The following is a 15230-nucleotide window of genomic DNA, read 5'->3' as shown; positions in this document are numbered from 1 at the left end:
AATTAATTTTTTATTTTTGAAAAAATTATTTACTTAATATGAAATATAGTTTAATTTGTTTTTAACAATAATGATAGGATTGGGGAAAAGGATGGCTAGGAGGTGAGAAGTTTTACAAGTGACTAAGGTTCGATTCCTCATCTCAATGATTTTGAGTTTTTGCATGATACAGTTTTTAACATAATAATTAAAAATCAAAACAACCGCTGGCTTGGTGGGTTGGGGCCCGAACCCGACGGGGTTTGAGGAACCGTCTGGGCCGGGTCCGGTCGCGCTCACTAACCCGTGATCCGGGCCGTCGAAGGGTCAACCCGGCGCTGGTTAGTCATCAAGGCATCGGCTCATTAAAAACCGACTCACTGCATCGGGTCGGAAACAGTCAAAGGCGTGGTTAACCGATCCCGTGCCCATCTCTAGTCAGTCGCCATGTCATCTAATTGAGCTGGAGTCTCCACATCATCATTTCCGCCCACGCCACCGAGGGGTCACACGCCAAAATTAGATAACCTTTTAGATACAAATTGATGAAAAGTTGATAACCTCGAATGAAATAACTCCAAACTTGAGTGACCTATAAAAAATTTTAACCTATTTGGAGATTTTTGTAAAACACGATTATGCATGTAGGTTTTTCAATCCTGAATCCAATAAATCATGTGATTAGAGACTATGGATTTCACAATTTTTAACATTCTATAATCGAAGAAAAGAATGAATGAATGAACCCAGCAACCATCATCCATTTAACTATAACAATACATTCAAAAAATGAAAAATATAATATCTTCAACTAGAACAATATTTTCAAATAATTGTTACAATCAAAACAAATACAGTTGAATGATGCACCAAAATATTCCATTCAAGTCTAACATAACATTTACATTGGCAACTATTAAAACTACATACATATTCGGTGGTATATAATGTACTCATACAAAATAACACAATCACAAGCACACTCACTCAAAACCCCAGCAACCATCATCCAAAATTATAAAAAATGAAAATGATAACAAACCCAAAAACCACAAGCACTGCCTCCAGCCCTCAAGATGGTCTTCCTTGTGTGACACCACCACTTGTAGTATTACAACTCATTGAAAACCAATGGTTTCCGCCTCGCTGTGGGTTACGTGGCTTGCCGTGGAAGGAGAAGATACTAAGGGATGTGGAAGGGAGAAGAAACTATATGGTTGCCCTAGCTCACTATGCTGCGATGCTTGCCATTACGCACAAGGAGAAGAAACTAATGGTCGTCGAAGATAGACAAACCTAAGGGACGTGGAATAGGGAAAAAACTAAGGGATGTGGAAGGGAGAAGAAACTAAAAAGGGCCATGGAAGGGAGAAGAAGAGTTGGGAGACTAGGGTTTCGAGATGAAAAGTGGGAGAAAGCGAGGCACGACTCAAGAGATGAAATGGTATGGCGTTAGGGTTCGGGCTTGGGAGAAGACTAGGGTTTTGATGGCACGAGCGTGGCGAACCCTTGGCTAACGTGGACAGAAATAATGATGTGGAGACTCCAACTCAACCAGGTGATGTGGCGACGACTGCTGATTGTGTTTTTGTCGCCAGCCACGTAAGATCCATGGATATGGTTACTCGCGAGTGACTTGTCAGGGAAAACAAATCAAAATTTGGTAACCTTTTAGATACAAATTAAAACTTGGTAACCTAAAGGAAATAAGTTCAAACCTGAGTGACCGATCAAAAATTTAATCCGATCCTTGGATGGTTGTCATATAATATAATAATATAATGTATGATTACACTCTATATAATAAGACAATGATAATTAAAATGATGTGGAGCCTGTGGCAAAAAAAAAAAAAAACCCAATTGCAAAGTCACATGTGTCTCTCTCCTTAATAATATTTGAGTATAATACCTAATTTAATCCCTATAATATATCGAAATGACCCTTTAGTCCATATATTATTTTGCACCTACTGGAAAGTCTCTCTCTTATCCGATTTGAAAAAATGAAGTCCCTCCCTCAACACCACCCTGTCTCATTTTCAATCTGTGAGGCATGGCATTTTTTGCGATTAAAAAATTAAGATATAATACCCAGTTTAGTTCCTTTATTATTGTGAAATGACTTTTTAGTCCTATTATTTTTTGCCCTTAGAAAGTTACTCTATTTTATTAATTTTTTAGGTAGCATACACTATTTAATCGTTCTATTATTTCGAAATGGTCGTTAGATCTCCTCTATTGGAGGGACTTTTTAAGGGTGAAAAATAATAGATGAACTAAAGGATCATTTCTCAATAAAAGAGGGACTTATCTGGGTATTATTATATTTTTATAATGAGAGAAAAAAAAGAAGTTGGAGAGTTATTGCTTGTCTAGTTGTGAGGCACTACACCAAGAAGTTTGAATGATATATAAGGATATAGAGGAAGTAGAATGCATGTCAATTAATAAGAATGTTAGGGATGAAATTAACATTATGTATAAATATAGATATAGAAAGGGGCATATTTACAAAAAAAAAATAATGAATAAATACATAAAACCTAAATAGAACGCGGGTTTTTCTTCATCTTTGTGAATCTAAACCCTAAAACGCGATGCCGGCGCCACCGTCGTCGGTGCAGCTTCTCACGCCGGAGACGGTGCTAGCTTCCGGCAGGGGCTCCGAGCGTCTGAGCCTGCCGGCGCTACAATCAAAGATGAAGTGCGACCCCGAAGGCTATGAATCCGAGCTTGTCCTCCTCCGCCGCCACTTCGGCTCCTCTCTCCAACTTTTCCGACAACAATCAGCTCTTGCTCCTTCCACTGATCCTGCTGTCGCGAAAGACCTTTGTGATTTTGCTATGTTCCTTACCCACGTCTCCCCGTTGTACCCTTCCCACCTCGCTGATTTCCCTGGTAAGCTTATCGATTTGCTTCGTTCTGATGCTGATTCGCTGCCTTCTTCTCTTCGGTGTCATCTCGCGCAGGCTCTCATTCTTCTCGTCAATAGAAAGGCATGTTTCTCGGGTGATTAGAAAATGTGAGCTTTCTTTTGAATCACCTTTGTTTGTTTTGGTGGAACTGAGTTTTTTTTAATAATTTTTATTTTTATTCAAGGTTTTCCTATTGTGTTTATTTGTTGTGGGATTTAGTAATTTGTATTTTATATTTGGAAATTTGCTTTGATGTGTGTAGAATAAGTGGAATAGTTGTGAATTTGGATTGAGATGGTTAATTTTGTCTTGGGAGTTTTAGACTTGAAGATTTGAAATAAATCAGAAGTTTGTTGCTTGCCATGAAAATTTGGTTGGTAATTATTTTTATGAGTTCTATCTGAATTTTTGAAGAGTCTTTGTTATTTGTCTGTTAATTGTGGCTTTTATTCTTCTTTTAGTTGTACCTGAGTGTCGTATTTACTGACTTGTAAAATTTTTGAAAGAATGTGGAAAATATTGAAGTAAATTATGTGGCCACCATTTGCATCCTTTAGTAGTTATTGGTTTTTTTCCCATGAATGTGTGTGATAATAGTATCATCCAATGGTTATAATTCTGTTAATCATTCATTCGTAGTAGCTATGAAGTAATATGTAAAATTAATGACAAAATGGGAAAAAGGACTTGCACTTTGAGAAAATACAAGAGTTTTTTAGATCTATTAAAGGTAGAGAATGTGTTGTTCCTGAATTAATGCCATTGTATTCTATATTAAGGAATGTATATATGTTTCAGCATTTCATGAATGAGGGTAGGCAAAATTTTAGATTTCTTAACTAGGTTAGATGTCCTGCATTTCATTTCACCTTGATAAATAATCAAACTTTCTACACTTGTTTATCATCCCATTGACTCACTTTTCTGATCCTTATGAACATCTATTTGTTGATGATTATGATAATTACTGAACTGAGTAAGATGAAATGAGGATATTTTCTTGGCCCTATAGATTTCAATTTAGTGTTATGTGAAAAAATAGGTGTGTCGTGCTGTTAAGATAATAAAATGTTTTTTCATTAATTATGTGCTAAATATCGTGGAGCTCTTGTTTGGAGTGACACCTTGTTTCTTGTTCCGATATTTGTTCCAGAAATTTTTCATATGTGCTCAATTGATTGTTGTTCTCAAGTTTATTAATTCATATTACAATTGGCTGTTTAACATTGAATCAGACTTGTTAATTTTGGATATCATTTTTTTATATATTTTTGGAAAATTCTCATGCGCTTCTTAACTGTTTGCCTCCAATTTTGTCTGTTTTTATATTCATGCAGTTAGTTGGTATTGAAGAAACTCTTGAACTGTTTATGGACCTTCAAATTCTCGGTAATCGAACTATACGGAAATTGGCATTTTCCCATGTTGTTCAAAGCATCCGAAGAATAAACCAAAAGCATAAAAATGAAGCCAACAATCGGAAACTGCAAAACATCTTATTTTTGATGCTACAGGTCTCCAGTGTTATGAGTATTTCATTGTAGTCCCTTTTGTATCAGATTTTAAGATTCAGGAGCAGTGCATCTTCCTTGTGTCTCTAATTTTTCTTATTTATGAGTTCCCACTGGAGGGGAGGGCCTTTATTCTCTTATATTTATCAACTCACTGTACCACCCATTGATAGCTTGATTAATCACTGAAAGTTTTTTATTTTTTAGAAGGAGGATGAAGCAAGGGCTAAAAGGGATCTTGTTGTTCTTTCTTATCTTCACCGACGCAGGGTGTGGTTTGATGATCGGATAGCTAATGCCATTTGCACTGCATGTTTTCACTCATCGTCTAGGTATTTATTGTCTATCCAGTTTTGCATGTCAATTAACTATGGTTTTGTACTCATCCAAGTTTCTGCAATCAGGATTTTGATATCTGCTCTTTCATTCTTGCTTGGTTATGAACAAGATGAAGATGAAGAGGATGACAGTGATGATTCCAGTAGCGAAGATGATACAACTAATCAAACTGCCCAGAATATTCTCAGTAGAGAAGCAGTTTACAATGTCCTAAAATTCTATTCCTCTTATTTTTTAAATAAACAATTGTATCACCGGACATTTCATGTATATTTTTTTTGTTGAATTCCTGTTTCTCTACATTATAGATCAATGTGTAGAAAATTTTCATAAGTCTGATCTTCTTCCTTGTGAAAATTCCATTTGCTAAAATTGCTTAAGGACATTCTTGTGTGAAGATGGCAGGTGTCTGTTCTTACTAAAATTACCATCTATCATTTAGCTTGCATCCAAGATACATTAACTAGAGGATTCGTGGTAATTTTTCTTTGACCAGAAGATATGAAATTTCTTCAAAGGCTTATTTTGACTAAATAGCAACTATAACTTTTTAATCCATTCTAGCAACTATTAGCTTGGGATCAAGTTTTTTTGGTCAGTAAGAAAATCATGGTTCATGCTTGATAAATGGATGAGGCTTGCTTATCTGGAGTTCGAAATCATTGTACTTAGAGGACCTTGAAAATGGATTATTTGTTGGATATGTTAGCATGTAAAATTTATTTTTCAGGAAAATGAAAGGTACAGTGATGCAGGAAATGTAAAAACATGTTAAAATTTTGAGAAAAAAGATTGTAAATGTGGAAATGCTTTTATTTCGGTTTTGGCCTTCAATGGGAATTGTAGGCAAGGATGATCCATGACAGTCATGTGTTGCAAGTTTGGATAAAAAAGGAATCATGCGTATATTGGCAGGTTCAAATTGGTTAAGTAAATATGGTTAACAGTACAGTATGTCAAATATAAAACTTGCAGTTTTTTATTTCTGGATCATATATTGAACAAATTACCCTTTAATATATTTTAATGTAGATGTATATGCTTAGAATTCTTGTATGCGTGATTGTTCTCTTATTCAAGGTTTTTTTTGGAGATTGTGGCAATTATGTTTTTGTAGACATCTTGACAGTTAGCACTTGGTAACTGCCTATGGATTTTTGCCTTAACAACGAGAGGTTAAACCATGAAGTTCTTTCTCTGAAATTTTTGTTGAAGATTGTGTGTGAATAAAAATTTCATTACTGCATATTTGAGGGTGCACTTTTTCTTTCAAGACATGGGTTTTTCTATTGTGCCCCTTATCTATTTTCTGATTGGAATGCAGGCACATCGCTAAGGCACTACTTCCAATAAGAAAAAGAAGAAGGTGAAGTTGCAGCGCGCTGCTCGCAGCATGAAAAAGCAGCAACGCATTTCATCAGAGAATAACAATTCAAATTTGTATTCTCCACTTGCTCATCTAAAGGATGCACAGGTTAGTGGATTATTATATTTGAATTCTTAGCTTTGATTCAACTTGCGGATTGGCCATATAAATGTTAATTTTCATATAGGGTTTTGCAGAGAAATTGTTCTCTCGTCTTCAGAAATGCAATGAACGGTTTGAGGTATCACTCTTGATTTTATAAAATGATTTTAAAATTGAAGGTTAGTGAACGATGTGGAACTGTACCTGCACTAATCAAATTGTTGACTACACTGAAAATCCCTTTAGAAGTTTGTTTTGCTCTAGGAAGATATGGTATTATGGTTTGTTAAAGCTCACTATTTTACCGTTCAATGCAATTCAAACTTAAGTATGAATGTCTTTGTTTTTCTTCTCATTTTTATACCTCCCTAAAAATTATTCTACTGCAATTTCACACATGACTTTGAGATATTCAATAAGACTCCTTCGCTTAGTATTCTTTTTGAAGGTTTCTTAATCCTTTTTCAATTTGTTATTTATTTTTTTATGCATCACAAAGTTCAAGTTAATGGGGCATGTGTAGTGTATAATGTTTGTTTGTGTATAGTTTGTGCATGAATGTCCTTCACTTGGTGCCCTGAGTATAGTAACAGTCCTATGCTGGAAAATATTTTATATTCTTTTCCTTCTCTGAAAGAGGAAGTTTTCATTTTTCTTGGAATCTGTGAATGTTGCTTATGTTCAAGGATCAGTATTTCATTATGTGGTTTTATTTCTTTATGGTGAAAATCAATAATGATTATTTGTTGTGTAGGACCCTAAAGAATTTCTGAGGCACAATATACTTCAAAGTCAATCTATAATTTTGGCATAAATAATTTTATGGAAGCACGTCAATTAGGAATTTATTTCATCAATTATAAATCATGAAAGCCTGTTGATATAGAAGCCTTTTACTATTTATAATGACAGGACTCGCTACCATCTTTTTGGCCAATAATACTTTCCACATTATGCTTTTGCAATACTGATATGTAATTTTGTGGAATTACCAATTGTTTTTTGCCTAATGCTTGATAAAAGGAGATATGTATTTTGGTTTTTATGATTATATGTCAACATGTCTAGCAATGTTTGATTGATTTGCTTCAAAATTTTTATCGGGCCTACTTTTTGAATATTCTTTTGAACAATCAGAATGTTGCATTAAGTCATAGGATGTTTCTCTAATCAGTTGCTTAGCTTCTTATTTGGACACATATGCTTCTATCAAAGCTGGACTCATTTTAATTGTAATTTTTTCATTATTGATACAATTATACAACTAATTATTCTGTTTCTGAAGAAAATTTTGCTTACATTTAAGGTTAAGATGATGATGTTGAAAGTAATTGCAAGAACTGTGGGGATGCATCGATTCATCCTACTAAATTTCTACCCATTTCTTCAAAAATACATTAAGGTAGGGTAGGCTACCCATGTCCTTCTCAATTTTGGTTTATAAAGCTTCAGTTCATGATACTATATATATTTTCCAGGCTCATCAACGTAATGTCACAACTTTGCTTGCCGCAGCAGTGCAGGCTTGCCATGATATGGTTTTCTTCAATCTTGTTCTAATTTGGAATCTTTTTTATAATAACGTACACATATTTGTAGTATTAAATTCTTTTTTTTTATGATTAGGTGCCTCCATATGCAGTTGAACCATTGTTCAGACAAATAGTAGATCAATTTGTTCATGATCGTTCTCGTACGGAGGTCTAGCACGAAATCCACTAGCCTTGTTATGGATACTACCTTTTGATTGCTAGTGGTTTTGAAATTTTATATGACATTAGTGCGCAAGTGATTTTGTTTTTTTCCCTCTTTGTCAGGCAATTGCTATTGGACTGAACGTTGTAAGGGAGATCTGCCTGTGAATACCTTTGGTGTGCCTTCATTTTGTACTCTACCTTCATATTTTGAATATCGCTATTGTGCACATTGATTCACATAACATGCATAATTTGTATCATGAGTACTTTATAACAATTTTAGGCTGTTACCTCATCTTTAATTGTCTTGAAGTGCAGTATTTTGTTTTGGTTTTCTTTCTTTAGTAATCAAGTGTAAAATAGGGCATTGTGAAGGATGTGCTCAATGAACAATTTATCTACAGACAGAAAAAATGTGTAAAACATCAATGACATCATTTTTTTCTCCAGTACCTTATGTTTCATATGATTTTTTTATTTTTACGCCCTTTTCGGTTAATGAATGAAGATCTTCTTCAAGATTTTGTCCTATACAAGAGTCGGATGAAAAAGCAATTTCAACCGACTCGCTCCTTGATCATGCTATTCGAGAGAGGTTTAATTGTCACATCTATAGTTCATTTATTATATAGAGATATCATGATCTTTATATGAAGAAAATACTTTCTAATTGAATGTAGATCTGTCCTTCTCTATTGGTTAAAAAAGACACAGGCCGGCCTACTAACCCAAAAGCAAAGCCAAAAGCATTTGGAGAAGTCAACATAGAAACCAGTGTCCCTGGTCTTGAGTTGCTACAAAATGATGGTAACTTGATGCCTAAAAGTTCAGATGATGAACTTAATAGTTATGATGGTGAAGATGGCCTACCACAGTCAAATCTTGATTTTGGTTATGATAATGAGGCTTTCTATGAATCAAAAGAAGATAGTTGTAGGAGCGAAGATGATGAGGAAGACCAAGCTGCAATTTCAGATGAGGAAGAAGATGATGATGACACAGATACACTAGGGGATAGCCATGGTATTATTAGTGATGACAGTGACAGTGATGATAACATGGATGAAGATGATTCTGATGAGGATGAGGATGATGAGAACACTGATGAAGAAGAATCAACTCAAAAATCACTTGCAAAAAGGGCAGACGGTGAGGAAGATGTTGAAGAAGCAGCAAATGATGAGGATGTGGATGACATGAAGAAGGCTAAAACACTGAAAAGGAAGTTTGTTGATTATGCTGGGAAACTAAATGAGACCAGTCTTCGGGCTTTGATGAGATTGGCAGGATCCAACATGTCACCAATTCCTTCAGTAGATGACCAAGAAATTCTTTCTAATGAAGACTTTCAACGGATCAAAGAGTTAAAGGTGATAGAAGATAGAAGATAAAGAAGAATAGATCCTAATTCAATGAATAATGAAACAAGTAACACCTTGGGTACATATAGAAGATAATAATACTAGTATACCTAACAACAATCAGTATATATATACATATGTACATACATGTATACATGTAACACCCCCCTCAAACTCAAGGCGGATCGTACGTCTTGAGTTTGGACAACATGAATAAATCTCGATCACGTGTTTGCGCCTTGGTAAAGAAATCGACCACCGAACCTCTGTAGGGAAGTTAGTGAAGTGATACGATCTGGGCACGTACATGGCATCGGGTGAAGTGTGCATCCACACCAATATGTTTGGTCAACTCATGTTTAACTGGATTTGCAACAAACTGAAGGGCGCCAGTACTGTCACAATGAATAGGAATGGGAGATGTCATCGGTACACCAAAGTCCTGTAGAATCGAGCGCATGACCAAAGCACCTCACGGACGGTGAGAAGCCAATGCACGAACCTCGACCTCGAGACTAGACTTGGCAACAGTAGGCTGTTTCTTGGTCTTCCAAACAACAAGAGAAGAACCAAGAAAGATATAGTAGCTAGTGATAGAGACTCGATCATCAGGAGAACTGGCCCAGGTAGCATCAGAATAGGCCTACAACTGAAGAGTGGACTGACGTGAGTAGAACAGACCACGAGATACAATGCCATGAAGATATCGTAGTACCCGAATAAGATGAGCATAATGAACAGAAGTGGGTGCCGCAACAAAAGCGGCCGAGGATGTGAGCGCATGGGAAATATCTGGACGGGTGACGGCTAAGTAAACCAAACTGCCAACCAGATGTCTATAGGAGAAGGATCAGATAAGAGAATGCCATCATAAGCACGAAGCTGCAAATGTAACTCCATCGGTGTAGCAGGGAATCTGGGTGATCGATCAAAGCAGGAGGCGAGCAAATAGGTCGTAAGTATAACGCTGCTGAGAAAGACGGTATCTATCAGGATGAGAAGTAATCTCGATACCCAAGAAATAACGAAGTGGACCTAAATCGATCATCAAGAAAGTCTCACATAACTCCGCTTCACAAAAGGTAATGTGAGCAGAATCATCACCGGTAATGGTCATATCATCTACATATAGAAGAAGAATGGTCTGCCCACTAGAGGAAGAGTGAATGAAGACTGCTGGGTCATGTATCTTTGGGGGTAAAAACCAGGTAGCCTCAACTCTTATCTTGAACAGCTCAAACCCAGGGCCCGTGGAGCTCGTTTGAGGACATAAAGCGCGCAGAAGGCGACAAAGCAGACCACGAAGGCACCCGAGGCCGGGAGGAGAAGTCATGTAAACTTCCTCCTTCAAGTCCCCAAGAAGAAAGCGCTTCTTCACATCAGGTGATGAAGGGGCCCAACCACGACAGCGAAGACAACAACTAAAGTGCGCCACGATGCATGTGGAGCTCTCTGGGGCAAAAAGTCTCCTCAAAGTCACGGCCATACTCCTACTGAAAGCCACGAGCAACTAAACACGCTTTATAGCGCTCGAGAGACCCATCAGAACGAGTCTTCACACGGTAGATCCAACAACAGGTGATGGGAACTGCATGAGAAGGAAGGGGTAAGAGATCCCATGTAGGTGTCCGAGTCAAAGCATCAAGCTCCTCTGCTATGGCAGTCCGCCACTCAGGTGATCGAACTGCTTCTCGGTAGGTACCTAGCTCAAAGACATCTGAAACACTGGTGTTAGTAGAAGCGTAACGAACATGAGGAAGTAAAGTAGAGCGATCGCGTAAAGAATACGTGTGAGAATGTACCTCAGGAGATGAATCGATAGTAGGAAAGGTGTTAGAGATAACCGACCGAGAAGGAGGCTCTCCGGGATCCCGACGATGGTATGTGAAACGAATAGGTGGGTGGGCTAGAGGAAGCAAGAGAGGAGGGGAGGACACTATAGGAGACTCAACAGATGAAGGAGGGGAAGACACTACAGGAGACTCAATAGATAAAGGAGGAGAGGGGTCAAGAGAGGAGTGAGAAAGAAACTCGACAGGAGGATTGAATGATGGAGGAGAGGATACATGAGGAGTATGCTCAGCCGAAGGGGTAGGAAAAAGGAATGAGAGAGGGACAGAGGGAGATGGGGACTCAGTGGAAGAAGGAGAAGCATAGAAGGGTGTAGACTCATAAAATGTAACATCACGAGAAATGCGAATACGATGAGTGACAGGATCATAACAACGATAGCCTTTATGCTCAAGGCTATATCCTAGAAAAACACATGAAACAGACTGGGTTGTTAGCTTTGTTTTCTCCCGAGGTGAGAGTAAAACAAAACACGGAGATGATCATAGTGGGGAGGTGTCCCATGAAGACACTCACCTGGACTACGACCATTAAGGTGAGAGGAGGGTTGTAGGTTAATGAGATAAATAGCAGTGCTGACAGCTTCAGCCCAAAAATAAGGGGGAAGAAAAGCGCCTAGAAGAAGAGCACGTGTCATCTCTAAGATGTGACGATGCTTACGTTCAGCCACCCCGTTCTGACACTACAAAAAAATTGCCATATACTGACGCTTCTCAATAGTAACAGTTAAATTCCGTAGCTATAGATTGGTTTTACCGACGATACTTTAAAATTGTCACTATATATAAGATATTTACTGATGGATTTTAATCTGTTGGTATAGATTGAATTTTATCTATAGTAACAGTCAAATTTGTAGCTATAACTTATCTATACCAATGGAATATTCAATTTGTCAGAATAAATATGATATTTACTTACAGATATTATTCCATTGGTATAACTACTACTCTATACTTATACTTATCTATAGCAATGGTTAAATGTAGTAGCTATAAATTATTTATACCAATGAATCTTTAAAAATGTTAGAATAGATCAGACATTCAGTGACGGAAATCATTCTGTTAGTAGAGCTATATGTTTTGAATTTTATTTTATTTTTATATTTATCTTTAGTAGAGCATGACTTAATAATAATAATAATAATAATGTCAAAATTAAATTTGAGATTTATATTGAGAATAATAATTAAATTGAAAAATTAAATATTATAAAACAAATATAAAAAATAATATCATGATAATTTACTCTATAAATTATAAGCACATTCGTATAAATTAATCAATTAATTTACAAATTTATGAAAACTAATTAACTTATTATTTCATATAAAATAATTTGTTATATATGTTTTTATTTGATTAAGATAAATAATTATTGAAATAAATATTTAAAAGATTAGCATTCATTACTGCAACTACTAAAAAATATTTTTTTTTTTGGCAAATAAATATTTGATTTTATTTATTTTTAAAACTACTTTTAACATTGGATTATGATATTATATATATATATATATATATATATATATATATATATATATATATATATATATATATATATATATATTAAAAAAGACATGTTATTAAAAGATAATGTTTATTAAATAAATTAATGAAATTATAATTATTTCATATAAAAATATAAAATTAATTTTTATGTTAAATTAAATTTGTTTATTGGTAGTTGTTTAATATTTAAACTTAAATAATAAATATTTAATAATAATTGTTTTATTTGCTCTTGTATAATAAGAAATAATGTTCATTATATAAATTAATGAAATTGTAAGTATTTCATAAAAAAATAAAAAATTAATCTTTTATGTTAAATTGAATTAATTTATTGTTAATTTTTATAATATTTTAAATTTAAATAATTAATACTTGATGAATAAGAGAGCTTTATAAAAAAACTTAAAAACTTTATAATATGGTTGCGCTTGCGCTTCTTTCGAGTTTCTTCTCCACCTCCTTCGCTCCTCCTACGCCCAATGCCTTCCTCTCTCCTCCGCCCTTTCCTCCCCTTCGCCGCCGCCTATCCCTCGCCGCCGCTGCAGCTGCCCGTCCCTGACACCACCCTTTGGACCGAAGCCCCCGTCACCACCATCCACCCCGCCTCCGCTGACGGCTCCCTTTTCCACACCTCAATCTACACCGGCGACCTCGCCTCCTCCTACACCGCCCCCGGTCAATACCTCCAGGTCCGCGTCCCCGGCTCCGAGAAAACATCTTTTCTCGCCATCGCTTCTCCACCTCCCTCCCTTGATTTGTCCCCGACTGGTGAGTTCGAGTTCCTTGTGAAAAGATCGCTGGATCCGTCGCAGAGTTGCTGTGCGGGTTGCGGAGTGGTGACGCTATTGAGCTTAGTGCTGTCATGGGCAAAGGATTCGAGATCCATCGGATCTCTCCGGCTGATGCGTTTCAATCCATCTTGATCTTCGCCACCGTCTCCGGAATCAGGTCAATTTCTGTAGAATTATCTATGATTTGTGCATTTTTAGGGTTAGGGTTTGAGAATTTTTTAATTGAGTTTTGATTTCCTGTTTATTATATAAATTAATGAAATTATAATTATTTCATATAAAAATATAAAATTAATTTTTATGTTAAATTAAATTTGTTTATTGGTAGTTGTTTAATATTTAAACTTAAATAATAAATATTTAATAATAATTGTTTTATTTTCTCTTGAATATTAAGTAAGCGTAGGGGAGAGTGCTATGTTTAGCTCAAGTGTCTGGTATGCTAATCTCTGACTAATTCTCAAACATGTGACTTGGTGTGCTTGCTTGTAAATGGCTCAATTTTTTCATAAGTTATGTATAATTGTTCCATATTTTGGTCTCATATTTTTCCCTTTATTGAAAATTCAGATAAGTTTAGGAAATTCAAGGAGAAGATGGCTTCTCAACATGCAACTGGAAATCAAAATAATTAGGTTTCACTGTTTGTTTTGTAATTTATTTGTCTGATAATTTATTTGTATGGACTTATTTATCACATTTTCTATGCTTCATGGCTATTGAGTAAAGTGGTTCCTCAATGGTTGTCTGATAAATTCTGCCTGCTTAAGTATGTTATTTCGCTATTTACCATGGTTGTCTTTGCATCTCCAGCTTCTGTTTTGTTTCATTTTGTGGCGTTCCTATTATGTGTCATGCTTATACTAATCCCAACTGTCTATGTTTTCCGGCATCTCCTGATTTTTTTTTTATTGGTTTCTGCAGCTTTCAGACAACTACATGGAAGACTTATGTGCTAATATCAAGGTATATTCCATTCTATAGGACTTCATATTTTGATCTCTAGTGTTATTTTGCTAGGAAGCACACATGTTCCTTGTTCAAACTTCATTTTTTATTGATGATAATTTACACTATTTCATTAGTCCTTTATGAAAGCACATCATTTGATTGTCTTATCCATGTGGTTATCATTTATCTATCCCCATCATGTATGTTATGGTAAATAGTTTTGGCCCCTATTTTTCTTCACTTCAAATCATTGTCACTTTCATTTATTTTCCACTTCACTGTGGTAGTCATGTGTAAGCTTTCTAGATTCAGCTTTAGTGGGCGTTTGGATAGGGAAATAAGAGCAAATTATGTTAACGCATCAAAAGGCCTTAATACCTCATTTTATTCCTTTTAGTATCTTAGATGGAAAGAAAGAATAAGAAGAAACAAGGAATAGGTGTTTGGGAGTAGAGTGAGGTGCGTATTTGGATTAAAGAGATTTTTTGTCCAATTTTGATATTTTTATCCTTTATTTCAGATGATTGATATACATTGAGGTAAAAACAATTATTATAGTTATGATTTTCATTATCATTATATCTATATTAGTATAATTAATATATTATCATTGACATATTTATTTTTCCTAATAGTAGTATTACTATTTTTAATTATTATAAATGTTATCATAATGGAATGTTTTTTTATTATTTAAAAAACCTAATTATTGTTGAATATATATTATATGATAGAAAAAAAGAAAAATTGAGAAAAAAGGATATGATGTGAGAAGAATTTTTTTCCTATACTTCTTAGTCCGGATTAAGTTACTCCCCGGATGCGGTGGAAGTAGCTTAATCTGTTTG

General features: G+C 35.5%; 1 pseudogene; it reads left to right on the top strand.

Moving 5' to 3' along the window:
* The first annotated feature begins 2553 nt into the window (after positions 1 to 2553).
* Positions 2554 to 9363, top strand: LOC120268475 (annotated as a pseudogene).
* The last annotated feature ends 5867 nt before the right edge of the window (positions 9364 to 15230 follow it).

The sequence above is a fragment of the Dioscorea cayenensis genome, chromosome 9, assembly GCF_009730915.1.
Source record: "Dioscorea cayenensis subsp. rotundata cultivar TDr96_F1 chromosome 9, TDr96_F1_v2_PseudoChromosome.rev07_lg8_w22 25.fasta, whole genome shotgun sequence".
In the NCBI taxonomy this organism is placed as follows: Eukaryota; Viridiplantae; Streptophyta; class Magnoliopsida; order Dioscoreales; family Dioscoreaceae; genus Dioscorea; species Dioscorea cayenensis.
This window is presented reverse-complemented; position numbering and strand designations above follow the sequence as displayed.